The sequence below is a fragment of the Zosterops lateralis genome (assembly GCF_965231275.1).
Source record: "Zosterops lateralis genome assembly, chromosome: 1".
In the NCBI taxonomy this organism is placed as follows: Eukaryota; Metazoa; Chordata; class Aves; order Passeriformes; family Zosteropidae; genus Zosterops; species Zosterops lateralis.
This window is the reverse complement of record NC_139762.1, coordinates 64,213,615-64,226,447: the sequence shown is the minus strand read 5'-3', so window position 1 is coordinate 64,226,447 and position 12,833 is coordinate 64,213,615. Positions and strand designations below refer to the sequence as shown.

General features: G+C 42.4%; 1 protein-coding gene across 3 annotated transcripts in view; it reads left to right on the top strand.

The window, feature by feature from the left end:
• Positions 1-12,833, top strand: part of NUP153 (nucleoporin 153) — a 43,337-nt gene that overhangs the window by 218 nt on the left and 30,286 nt on the right. The gene's annotated exons all lie outside the window — the stretch shown is intronic.

Below are 12,833 nucleotides of genomic sequence, written 5' to 3'. Positions count from 1 at the left end.
CAGCGGCGGGAGGAGGCGCACCGGAGGCCCGGCCCGGCAGAGCCGCCTCTTCCCTCCCCCACCCCGCGCTCAGCCGCCCCACGTGCGCGGCCCCGGGCCGGGGCTTCCCGGTGGAGCGGGGAGCGGGCAGGGAAGGGTTTCCCGCCGGGGCCGCGGGCATTGTGGGATTTCCGGGCGCTCGCCGGGCTGCGGGGGGATTCTCGCCTCCCCTTTGTCTCCCGCCCGTCCCCCGCTAGGCAGGAGCAAAGGCGGGAGGAGGAGGAGGAGGAGAAGGCAGGCGGCTGGGAAGGGAAGGGGTACGTGCGCATTCCCTCTCTCGCGCCTGGAGCGGGCTGGCTCCTGCTCCGCGGGATGCTCGTTTTGTCTCCGGGCTGCCCGGTTAAATCGTGCTTATATTGATCTCAACTGGCTTATCAAGTTAGAGTTACTCGTCTGATTTGAGCGCATCGCTTCCGATATTTGCCTTTCTTGATAAATTCCGGATTGCAGATGAGTCTGTGAGGGTGCTGGGTAGTTAGGCATCTTCCATTGTTGCTGGTTTTTATTTTTCCTTTTGATTTGACTTTTTTTGTTTGTTTGTTTTTTTCGTGATTTATTTTTTTTATTTTTTTTTTTTTTAGGATGCTGCCTGCAGAACGCTTAGGTTTCTTTAGTGCTTTCCCTGTACCTAAGCATGCTGGTGCAGTGCAAGCGAAATGTAGTTCATAGGACATTTGTTCTCCTTTGTATTGTAGGACAGAAAAGATGGATAGCAGAAAAACGCAGTTAGTAAATTGCAGTACAAAGATCCTATGCCATTTAGAGTGGCTGCAGGGAATAGAAGCAAAGATCCTTCCCAGATCCTGTTTGTCAGGGAATTTCAAGATGCCTGGAGACAGTGCTCTGGAAATGCCTTTCACATGTATTTATGAACCTGAAATTGACTGTAAAACCAAAGCGTTTGCGTTATTAAATTGGTAATACAAACCAAGAGATTAAACATTGTATGCAAAATTGAGGTGTGTTACGCATAAATCGTTGCTTATAATTATTATTTGGGAAGCACTACACTTAATCCTTTGTATAGCACATTGATCAGCAGTGGTGTCCTTGTAAAACGGACACGGTGATGCTTCATCCAAAGAATCACTGCACTTGCAGAGCAAATGTTGAAAGCTCTTACGTGAACAACAGAGTAACGTTGAAATTGCAATATCCTGCACGTGGTGATACTGTGTAGATAGCTGATAAACAGATGAATTTAAAATAATTAGGTTAGATGGTTTTCTGATTATTCTATTGTCTGTTATCTGTGTGTTTTCGAATAGGTCTGTTTAAACAATGGGGCAAAACAAACACGTGCTGGGGGGATTTCTGTGGGATTCAGCGCAGGGCATGGATGCTGCAAAAAAAATATGTCAATCAAATTAGCAAGTAATATATTGGGGAAGAAATGGTAAATAGGCAAATGGAAAGGTGTCAGATATTATGTGCATTTGTTGTAAGGGATAGCTTTTTAACCCTGTACAGCTTGCTAGCCTGTGTTACATAAAAAGATGAGCTCTGGCTAAATAGCTGACTTGGACTGGAATTAATTGGTAAGTGTTCCTGTTTTCAGTATAAATCCACTCTGTGGAAAGGGTTCTGTGGTTTGGTGTTGTCTCTCAGTAATGAGTTTGGGAGGATGTGGAAGTGCTCAATGCAGTCTGGACATGGTCTCCTCCTTCCCAACTATTATCAATAAGTAAGCTCCTAGAAATACTGTATTAAAGCTGTTCTAAGTGCTTGGGGTCAAGACTGCAATCCTGAAAACTCAGTCTCTTATCTTCAAGCTCCAAAGGTGCTTAAGCGCTGAATGCCGTATTGCCAATAAATACCTTTAAAGTTCTTAGGATATCTGATTCTTTTTGACCTGTATGAAAGATGAGTAGCGTGATGCCAGGCTTACAGCAAGGCTGTTGTGTGTTTTTCTCATGTTGTTACGCTTTCTTGATGTTATTTTGCCATAGTCTCCCAGGGATCTTGGTCAGGCGGGAATTCTCCAGTCGTACCCAGCGTGCTGCAGAGTCAGTCTTCTATTAAGTGCAGCAATGGCTTTAAAAGACATTTGGAAGAGGAGATGCTGCTGCTTTTCAAAGATGATTAGCTAAAGCATTTGTTCAAAATGTGGTAGACCCTGCTTCAGATTTCTTTTTTGCCTAGAGGCATCAACCTACATCTTCCACTTTCTGGGCAAATATCCCAGTTGCCAAGCTGTGTGTTGTCTTTGAGTTCTTCTGACTGAAACTGTGTTGTTATCCAGAAAAAAAATGCGTGATTCATTGAGCCAGGAAGAGGATAAGATGTTACCTTCCAAGTGTAGATATATACACTGATCCATGATTTCAGAAGTTATTGGTTTTATATATTCTTTGAATAAACATGCAAAGTGCAGAATTTCCTACCCTTATCTCCCCAAGTGCCTGACAGAGCCATATTTCATTATGTTTGCATGTGTATTTTTCTAAGTGTGGAGTCTTTTTTTAAACCAGTCTCAAATCGGAGGGATGAACAGATGCTGCCGGGAGGATGTGACTTGCAGCTTGTATTTTCTCTTGGAAGATGGAGATACGAGTAGATTTCCCCCACTAGTGAAGGAACTAAACCACAGTATTTTCCTTTCTGGGCTACCATCCTGCCTTATAAAAAGTGCACTGTCAGCAGCTGTGTTATTAAACCAAGAAACAAAAAGTAGCAACACCAGGAGATGAAGATGGTATCCACTCACCCACCGTGGAGATTTGAGATGTGGGAATCACATCTCAGAATGTTTGTGTGGGTGGGTGTTCTTGGAATAGAATTGTGGAGTTCTTCCCATTGACTGTGCTTTTCTCGGGGCAGAATGTTGACAGCTCCACACGGAATGCATTGGCTTTAGGTTATGCTGTGCTCAGCACACTCTTTACTTGGCCATCCCTTCTTTTAAAGCAGCCTAGGCAGCTGGGTTAGAATTGCATCTTCTTTGAGAGCTAAGCACATGCCAAGTGAGGGAGCTGTTGTGTCCAGCATCTGGGTTTCATCTTCCAGATGTGGTCCCAGTGTTTCTAAATGCTGGTTTGTCCTGGTCATTTGGATAGACTGATGATGGGCATTACGGATGTGGATGTGTAAATGGGAGGGATGTTTGCACTGCTGGAGTATCTGTTCTTCCTACTGTTAATTCTGTGTTTAATTTTGTGTTTTCATGTGTGTGCACATGCTGGTTTAACTTGGAACAGTGCCATTCTCATCCAGGTTTCAGAGATTTTAAGTGTGACTTAAAGGAGAAGAGAATAAAATAACTTTTCTTGGTATTTTTTTTGTTTGATAATTAAGCATTCCAATGAAGGAGTCAAAGAACTTTGATTCTCCTGCACTTTTATTTAAACTCATTCAGGCAGATTTAAGCATGAGAATAAACCAGTTACCTGAAAAGTGTTTATAACCTTCCCATAAATTTCTGTATTCATGTTAAGCTTTAGCTTAGAGTTGTTTGATATTAGAGATGTCTGTAGATCAAAACTTCTGCTGAGGAGTGATGTTTTCCTTTTTTCCTACATGTGTATGTCCCAGTGCGTATTTATAATGTCGATGGCCAAATCCAAAGATGTTTTCCTTGATGAAACCAGGAAGTCTCTGCCTGTATTGTAGATGGTCTTGTGCTGATACAGTTAGGACATAACCTGACAAAGGGGACCAGAAGGCCACTGGAAGCCACTTTCATTGGCCCAGGTTGTGAAAGCCCCTCCTTTTTTTGTGATTTGTGAGTTTTATCAAGTCACTTGAGACATTCTGTAAGGTTCTTCCCAGAGGGACTAGCAACTAGGATTGGGAACTGAGAACTGTGCAGCAGCGTCTAAAGCATTGATTGCATTGTCGCCTGCTGCTGTCTTGAAGGGAGGCCTTTCTTGGCAGTGGCTGCAGGCAGTGGGCAGAAGGGATCTTACAAACCACCAGGTTTATTTTGTGAGGAAATTTTGAATCTTTGATGCTGAAGTGTTCCGAGAGCATCATATTGAGTAGTGTGACCCAGGTAATGTTTCACAGACCTTAAACAGGAAAATACTAATTAAAAAAAATCTTTATTAAGAATGTCCATATGGACCTACACAAATACAATTGTATTAACTCCTGTCAACAGGATTGCACCTTGATGCACACTTAGTGTGGTTGTATTTGTATGTAATTCTGCTTGATTTAGTTTAGTAGTAAGCCAGCACGCTGAGCTAAAACAAATAGGTTTGAAGAAATGTTTCATGTGTATTTAAAGATTTGTTTTAAAAGATGGGCTAATAGTCAACATCAGAAGTTTTGTCTCTGTCCCAACAATATGAGTATTAGCAAAACTGGTGTTTAAATTTGGCACTTGGCTTTCTACTGCTACTGTAAACACAAATGTGTCCTAATTGGGAAGAACTTAAAAATTGAGATATTGACAGTTTTCTCTCGTTTAGGCTAGCAATACTGTACACTTGTACAAATTGTAGATGATGATTGCTATAGGATTTCATTAATATTCTGGGGTTTGTTTCATAATGTTGTCCTGACAGTCTTGCGGGCTGTGGAGTTTGCAGGACAAACATTATTAGTGAGTGGTATCTTAGGAGAAGAAAAAAACAGATGAAATAATTGACTGTGTTAGCTGGGACACTGCAAATTGTCTTTGGTTGCTGGCAGCACATCACTTCCTCTGAGTTATTTATTTCTCCAGTCAGTAATTAGAATCAGTTCTTGCTCCCCTGCCATGGACAAACTGAGCTGCTGCTGGTTCTAACAACTCGGCAGGACAGAGTTCAGACTCTCCTTTGTGTACCCAAAAATGTTTGAGCAAAAGTATTCCAGGTTGGTGGGGGTGGTGCCATAGCATCATGTAGTGGATTCATAACACTCTGGGATGACTGGCTCAGTGGACATGGGGCAAACAGTGGATGTTGTTTACCTGGACTTTAGCAGTGCCCACAGCATGGTCTCCCATGTGATCCCTCTTGTCCGCTTGGTGGAATACGGACTTGTCAGGTGGACCGTAAAGTGATTGAAAAATTAGCAGGACCATTGACCTCAAAGGGTTGTGACCAGCAGTACAAAGATCCAGTGGCAGCCAATTGCTAATAGAGCTCTCAGAGGTTGATACTGAGGCTGATGCTGTTCCATGTCTTATTAACAACCTGGGATGAAGGAATGGCATGGATTCTCAGCAGTTGCCCAGATAATACAAAGCTCTTGGGAACTTCAGCCTTGTTGTATAATGAAGAATAGGGCTGGCGTTGAGGGCACTTGACAGAAATGGGCTGCCAGGAACCTTGTGAATTTTAATAAAGGCAAATGTGAAGTCCTTCATCTGGGACAAAACAACCCCACCTACCTGCTGGACAGCAAGTTGAATGTGAGTCAGCAGCATACTCTTGGGGTAAAGAAGGCCAGCTATGTACTGGGAGGTATTAGTAAGTGTGTGGGAAGGATATTAAGGGACTTGTTTTTTGCCCTACATGCAGCACTTCTAGGACTACATCTGGAGTGTTGTATCTAGTTTTGGCCTCTCCAGTTAAAAAAAAAAAAAAAAAAAAAAAAAAAGACAAGAAAAACATATAGGAGTGGGTCTGGTTGAGAGGCACCAAAAGGATGATGGCTTAGAGAACTGGGTTTGTTCAGATTGCGAGCAGCAAATACCTAATAAGACTATAGAGAAGGTGTAGCAAGGCTCTTCTAGGAGATTGAGAGCAATACAAAGAGACAATGGGCTGAAGATGCAAAAATGGAAATTCTGATTTCGTAATAGGAAAAATATTTTAGCTGTGAGGCTATCCAGCATGGTGGAAGAACTGCCCAGAGAGGTCTCAAAACCCAGGTGGACTCAGCTGTGGCTGGTTTTTGCCATCCTCTGATGAGGAGATTGTACGTAATAGGTGATCTCTGGGGAGCCATGCACCCTCTGTGTGTGTGTGGTCCTGTCAGAGCTGCTGCAGCTGGACCACAGAGCACACACGGGCATGGTTTCAGTGGAAATGTCACTGTTACTCTAGGTTGGTAATCCTTTTGCTGGTCCATCCTCTAATTTTGTCTTCGGGGTTGTGCTGTCTCTTACTGAAGGAAATAATGCCTCTGTCAGCAATGTGTGCTTCCAGAAAACCAGCCATATCCTGGACTGCATCCAGAGCAGTGTGGCCAGCAGGTTGAGGGAGGGGATTCTGTTCTTCCACTCCTCTCTGCTGAGAGGGGAGTGGAGTATTACGTCCAGCTCTGGGGTCCCCAGCACGGGAAAGACATGGACCTGTTGGAGTGAGGCCAAAGATGGGCCTCAAGAATTGTCAGGGGGCAGGACCACCTCTCCCATGAAGACAGGCTGAGAGAATTGGGGATCTTTACCCTGCAGAAGAGAAGGTTCTTGGAAGACCTTATGGACATCTTTGAGTAGCTAAAGGGGACTTAGACTCCTTTAATTGAAGGAGGATTGAGTCACACTGGATGTAAGAAAGAATTTTTTAAAAAGAGGATGGTGATACTTTGGAAGAGGTTGCCCAGAGAGGTGGTTGAAGCTCTCTTCCTGGGAACATTCAAGGTCAGGTTGGATGAGGCTCTGAGCAACCTGATGTAGCTGAAGATGTCCCTGCTCATTGCAGGAAGTTTGGACTAGATTACCTCTGAAGGTCCCTTCCAACCCCAAACATTCTGTGGCTGTTGCACTTAAGTACAGGATCTTTGGGTGGGTTTGGCTTAGTTGAGACTGTGTTTTTTTCAACTAAAGATGAGTTCATCTTTACATTCCCACTTACTGGGATGAAATGCATGCCTTGAGTCCTATGGCTGTGAATAGCACACACACAATTTGCAAATACCTGAGCCAGTAGAAAATTTTCTTTCTCCTTGCTGAGGCTATTTAATATTTTCTTGATGGTTGTGCTCTTGAAAAAAGTTGTGTGTCTTGGGGAGCTGACTGACTTTGCTTTTAGTTATGACTGTATTTTGAACCAAATGTTTTTGAAGTAGATCTGTCTCAAGACTCCTTTCCCTTATTAGAGCTCAAGGCCTTGACTTCCAAGATGGAAGTAAACCAAGCAAAGAGCTAAACTGTTCAATTGTCATTTTCTTTGAGGCTGGATTACAGTGAGGCACTGAAATATTTACAGTAATGAGGTGTTAAATTGGTGAGACTGTAATACAGGTGCAATTGTAATAAAAATCATCCTAAGCTAAACAGATGAAAACAAGCTTTAAACTGATTTAAATGTAGCTGTTCAACCAGATACATACTAGATTTATTTATAATAATGCATGTGTTCTAATGTCAGACCTCAGTATTTGTTACTTAACTTACTTTACAGAGTTGTAGAATATATACAAATATATACATGTTTGTAGATGATTTTTTAGTGACCTTCAGTCATTAAAAAAAATAATCTCTATGTGCAATGGGAATTTTTCATGTTGCTGGTAAGAGAACAGTGTCTGAAGATATTGGTTATATGTTTGAAGTGAGATGCTCTTGGTTCTCTCAGTGGCAGTGTGATGAAAAAATATGACCAGAAAGACACTGCTGCCTGTCACAACTGAAGATTACTGCCCTGCAGAGGACCTGAGGCTACCTGGGCTTTACACTGTCAGAATATTACCTTAAAATGTCAAAGGATGTAACAATACCCCTCACTGCTCCAGCTAAAGCAGCTGTGTCCAAGGGTCATTTTGGTTTCTCTTAGGCACCAATTCTTACATTTTAAAATCTAGTCAGGAAGTGTATACCAGGGTTAGATGTGTCCAATTTAGTAATTGCAGGTTATGCTGGTTAGATGAATTGTGAGGCTGAACTTTTGTATGCTGCACAATGTCTGTGTGTGATACTTAAAAAGTAGGAAGGCTTTGAGTTTTGCTGAAGTACCAAATTATGACAGTGAATAACTAAATGAGATTATTTAGTTACTTGATTTTAATTTACCTGTTCAAATTTGTGAATTAGATAACATACTGAAGGTGCAACAGGATTGGCTGTAGATTTTGCATAATGGCTAATATGTGGTATTGTAAGCTCAGTTTGTAGATCAGCGTGGACAGAAAAGATACTTCAGAGGGAGGATGTGAATATTTTGCTGTCTTTTGCTAACACTGCATTATATATATAAAAAAAATAATTCCAGTCTTCTGTTTTGAAGACTGTGTTTTCCGAAATGTCAGGAGCGAGACTTTGTAGCTTAATTCTGTGAAATATGCTTCAAACTTTCAAGCCTTGTCCTCACTAGGAAGCTCTGGACATGGGGATGGACATTGGCGAGCTGTGAGTTGACCTCAATGGCATTTAACTGTTGCTTCAGGAGTAATTGGAGAGTTTGGGCTGCCCATTTTTGTGTTTTGTGTACACAGCATGTCCTCACCACTGCGTGCCCTAGATTAGCCTGTGATGCTGTGTTTTGTGAGTGCTTTCAGGCAAAGTGGCATTGAAAATGTTTCATTCTTTGCTGGGAGCCTTGCACATTAGAGCAGGTAACAAATTTGTAGTGTGGGATATGATGCGTTGAAAGCCCTTGTATGAATGAACTTGTTGGCTGTAAATGCAGGAAAGAGGAAGACTTTGCCATTATCAGTTATGTTTGGTGATGTTGAAATACTGTAATGAATTGGGTCTTCCTGTATATGAAATACCTATAAATAAGATAAACCATTTAATGCCTAAATAGTGTATTTAAATCCAAAATATAAAATGTGTGTTATACTTTGCCAAGTCTGATAACTTGTGCTTGTGGACTTGCAAAGGCTGTCTGGTGCCATGGGAAATGTACTTCTTGATCATTCTAGTTTTAAACTTCTTGTCCATGTGGTTATGTCAGAAATAAAACTAAAAATATTAAGTTTAGACTGTAGGGTTTCCTTACAGGAAAGATATGCTGAGCAGCATTTCAATCAATATAATTCTAGATACTGCTTATGAAACTTAGCTGGAGACACACCGTGGCAGCTAAGTTGCAGCAGTCCTCAGTTAAAAAATACTTGGAGTTCCTTCTTCAACTGGGAAAGAAAGAACTTTAAAACTGCCTGTAAAGTTGTAAGGGAAGATAGTCTCATGAATCTTTTTGGTTTTGCTGCTGGTAGATTTCCATCTGAAAGTGTAATACTGAGTGTAATTTACAGTGCCCATTGCTGATGGCTGCTGAGGGTTAACTGGTGCCTACGTAGTGCTTCCTAAAAGGAAGGAAGAAAGGTACCTTGTACTTCATGGTGTGTTTTGTAATGTTGTCACTGTGTCAACTGAAGGTGTGGACAAAACTTGAGATAAAACCATTCAGTGTCACAAGGGTTTAACCTAGTGGGTTAGGCACTGATTTATGTCTCAGAGTGCCTACTGGTGTTTTACTCTGAAAACAGTGATAATGTAAGTGATAGTGATGTGTACAGATGTGCAAACAGTGCCAGAAAATACCTGAATTTCCCTGGAATGTTTATTTTAAAACTGACTAGACTAAGGAAAATAAGGGTCACTTAAGCAGTAAGAAAGAAATACACTGGCATCTGGTAATATAATCCCTTCTTCATGACTTTCAGGAATAAATCTGAACTAGTCCACTTGCCTTTAATAAAATTGTTGTTTTTCAAATGTTACATAATTAATAACATTCCTGAAACATATTGTTCATATTAAGTCATAAGCTTTATTGTCTTTTTTCTAAATGAAATATCAAACTCTGTTGTCCTACATCCAAATTGAAGTCACTCCTGGAACAGCAAAAGCAGAGTTAGTCTGAGCCAGTCTAAATCTGCTGCTGCAAGATCATGACAATCGTGTCATGTTTCCATTTCTATTCCCGCTTTTGCATGAGCATCGGTGCAGGCACATGATGAGCTGCACCAGCAGCCTGATGCCCCTGAGGAGTAGTCACAGTCTATAGTCAGATTCTTGGTTGGATCTGTTTAATAGAGCCTTGCTACAGTTTGTCGTTTGGTTGTTTACATGTGCCAGTGGCAGCACAAGGGACGGGTGAGGTGAAGAGGAGAATGGGACAGTGTCTTTAATGACAATACGGACACAGGATGATTGAAAGAAGGGAGAAGTTTTATTTTGTGTTCCTCTGGTTCTGGTTGCCTGATTGTGCTTTCTCTCAGGCCAGTTCTGGTGCACTGAGCCAGTTTAGCTCATTAGCCCAGCAGAAAAACACATACTTTTTGCCAGATTAGTGAGTTCACCTAGTATGGAGAGTAGCCTGCTATGTGCCAGAGCTGGCATAAACTTAACTGTGGGAGATGGAGGGCAGGAAAACTCCTTTTTGGTGTTTGGAAGTGGTTAGATTGATCTGCTCTATGTCAGTGAACTTCACCGCTAGGGGAAGGTTTCCTTTTTGAAGACTTGCTGATTCATATGTTCTAATAATTTTAACTTCGAAATTTGAAACAAGGAAGTCTCTGCAAGGCAAGAATTTTATGCTTTTTCGAGGTGTGTGTACAGTGAAGTGGAAATCAGCTCTTTTATCCAGTTGTGTATTTTGCATCTCTGATAAATTTCTGTAAGTGTGTGACTGTTATATAATTTTTATACGATTTTTTTTTTCCCATACTTAAACCTCCTGGACTGAAGTCAACTCAGTTACAAACCGGATGTTTTTGAGTAATGTGTCACTGCTGAGTGCTCCTGCCAGCACTTTCCTCACCCTGTCCTGTGTGAAAGACCCTTACAAACGGGAACAGCTGTCTTATTCTGTAAATATTTTTGGCCAAGAAATAACCTGCTTTTAAGTTTGGAATTCAGACTGTGACCACAAACTACTGATTTTTCTTTCGTGATATAAATCCTTTGAAGAAATGGTGTTTTAAAGTAGTAAATTATGACACTTGTTTGTTGACTGATACTTCCTGTCTACGTATCTTTTGCTTAGTGTTGCAGCCAGCGTGGGTTTATGAAAGGCAGGTTCTGCTTCACCAGTTTGATCTCCTTGTGTGATAGAGTTACCCACTTGGTCAATCAGGGGAAGGCTCTGGATGCTGGATGTCATTCACCTGGAATTCAGTAAAGTCTTTGACACCATGGCATTGTCCTGGAGAAGGTGGCTTCCCATGGTGTGAATGGGTGTGATCTTTGCTGAGTAAAAAACTGTCTGGGTGGCCAGGCCCAGAGCTTGGTGCTGAATGGGGTTGCATCCAGCTGGTGACTGACCAGTTACAAATGGTGTTTGCCAGGGCTCAGTACTGGGACTAGTCCTTTTTAACATCTTCATCAATGACCTGGAGAATGGGATCAATTGCACCCTAAGCCAGTTTGCAGATGACACCAAGTTGGGCAGGAGTGTTGATCTGCTGGAGGACAGGAAAGTTCTGGAGAGGCATCTAGAAAGGCTGGATAGATGGGCTGAAGCCAGTTGTATGAGGTTCAATAAGATGAAGTGCCAAGCCATGGATTTGGGTTACAACCCCCTGCAGTGCTACTGGCTGGGGTAAGAGTGGCTGGAAAGCTGCCTGGTGGAAAAGAACCTGGGGGTGCTGGACAGCAGTGGCTGAACAGGAGCCAGCAGTGCCCAGGTGACCAAGAAGGCCAGTGGCATTCTGGCCTGTGTCAGCAATAGTGCAGCCAGCAGGACCAGGGCAGTGATTGTCCCCCTGCACTCAGCACTGGTGAGGTCACACCTCCAATCCTGTGTTCAGATTTGGGCCAGTCTCTGCAAGGAAGACATTGAGGGACGTGTCCAGAGAAGGGCAGTGGGAGCTGGCACTTGAGGACATGGTTTGATGGTGGACATGATGGTAGTACTGAATTACCAGTTGGACTTGATGATCTTAAAGGTGTTTTGCAATCTTAATGTTTCCATGCCCTCATGAGAAGAGGGTTTTAGGCCTTCCAAGGAAGGATTTGAGTGTTCAACACAGGGCTTTTGGCCCTGGAAGTGGGCTTTTGGAGGTGAGGAGGGTTTGAACCCTGAGGTTGGGTTTTCTTGTATTTTGTGCCCTCAAATGATGCTTCAATACCTTGAACTAAGACTCTGCTCCCTAGAAATGGGTTTTTGGAAGAATAGAGGAAGGCTTTGAGCCCATTAGATAAAAGACTGAATCCTGAATAGGAGGCTTTCATTTCTGAGATGAAGACTTTGGAAGCTAGGGTTTGGGCCTGAAGATGTGCCTTTGTACTAAATAAAGACTTTGAATTCTGCAAAAGAGACTTTGGGCCTTCCAAATTAGACTTGGAGTCTTCAAAATAATGCTCTGAGGCCTTCAGATGAGTCTTGGGACCTAAGGAGCAGGGCTTGAAACTCAGAAATGAGTGTTTGTGCCCAAACAAGGAGGGTTTGGACTCTTGGGTACAATGTTCATTGGACACAATGATCTAAGAGGTCTTTTCTAGCCTTAATAGTTCAGTGATTCCATGATGTCAAGTCAATATGCCTTGGAGTAGCTGTTACTGTAGTTACTGTTGCTATGATGTTTGTATACATAGACTTAGATAGAGCTTGCAGAGCTGCAGACACTTGAGATGATGCACAGGTCTTGAAAAACTGTTGTAAACACCTATTCATAAGGTAATGGGTCTTTCCAGTGGATTTTCATTTTGTTCAGCTTTCCTGCTGATATTTTTTGGGATGAGTGTGAAGACAGCAGTTTATACTGACAGCAGCTCAAACCTCTGAAATCAGTCAGTTAAGGAGTAAAACATGTTCACTGAATAAAACACAGCAGTCACGCAGTTGGGATTTCCTCATTTCTGCCCTTCCATGATACTCAGTTTGGTACCTGTGTGGCCTGTAGGAATGAGAAGTTATGAACATATTAGACTGCAAGCCAGTGCCACGTCCTCTGCTCCCAACCTGAGACTGGGAACTAGAACAGTTTTTGTGCAGCAGCATGTTCAGAGTAGCTGTACTGAATGAAGGTGT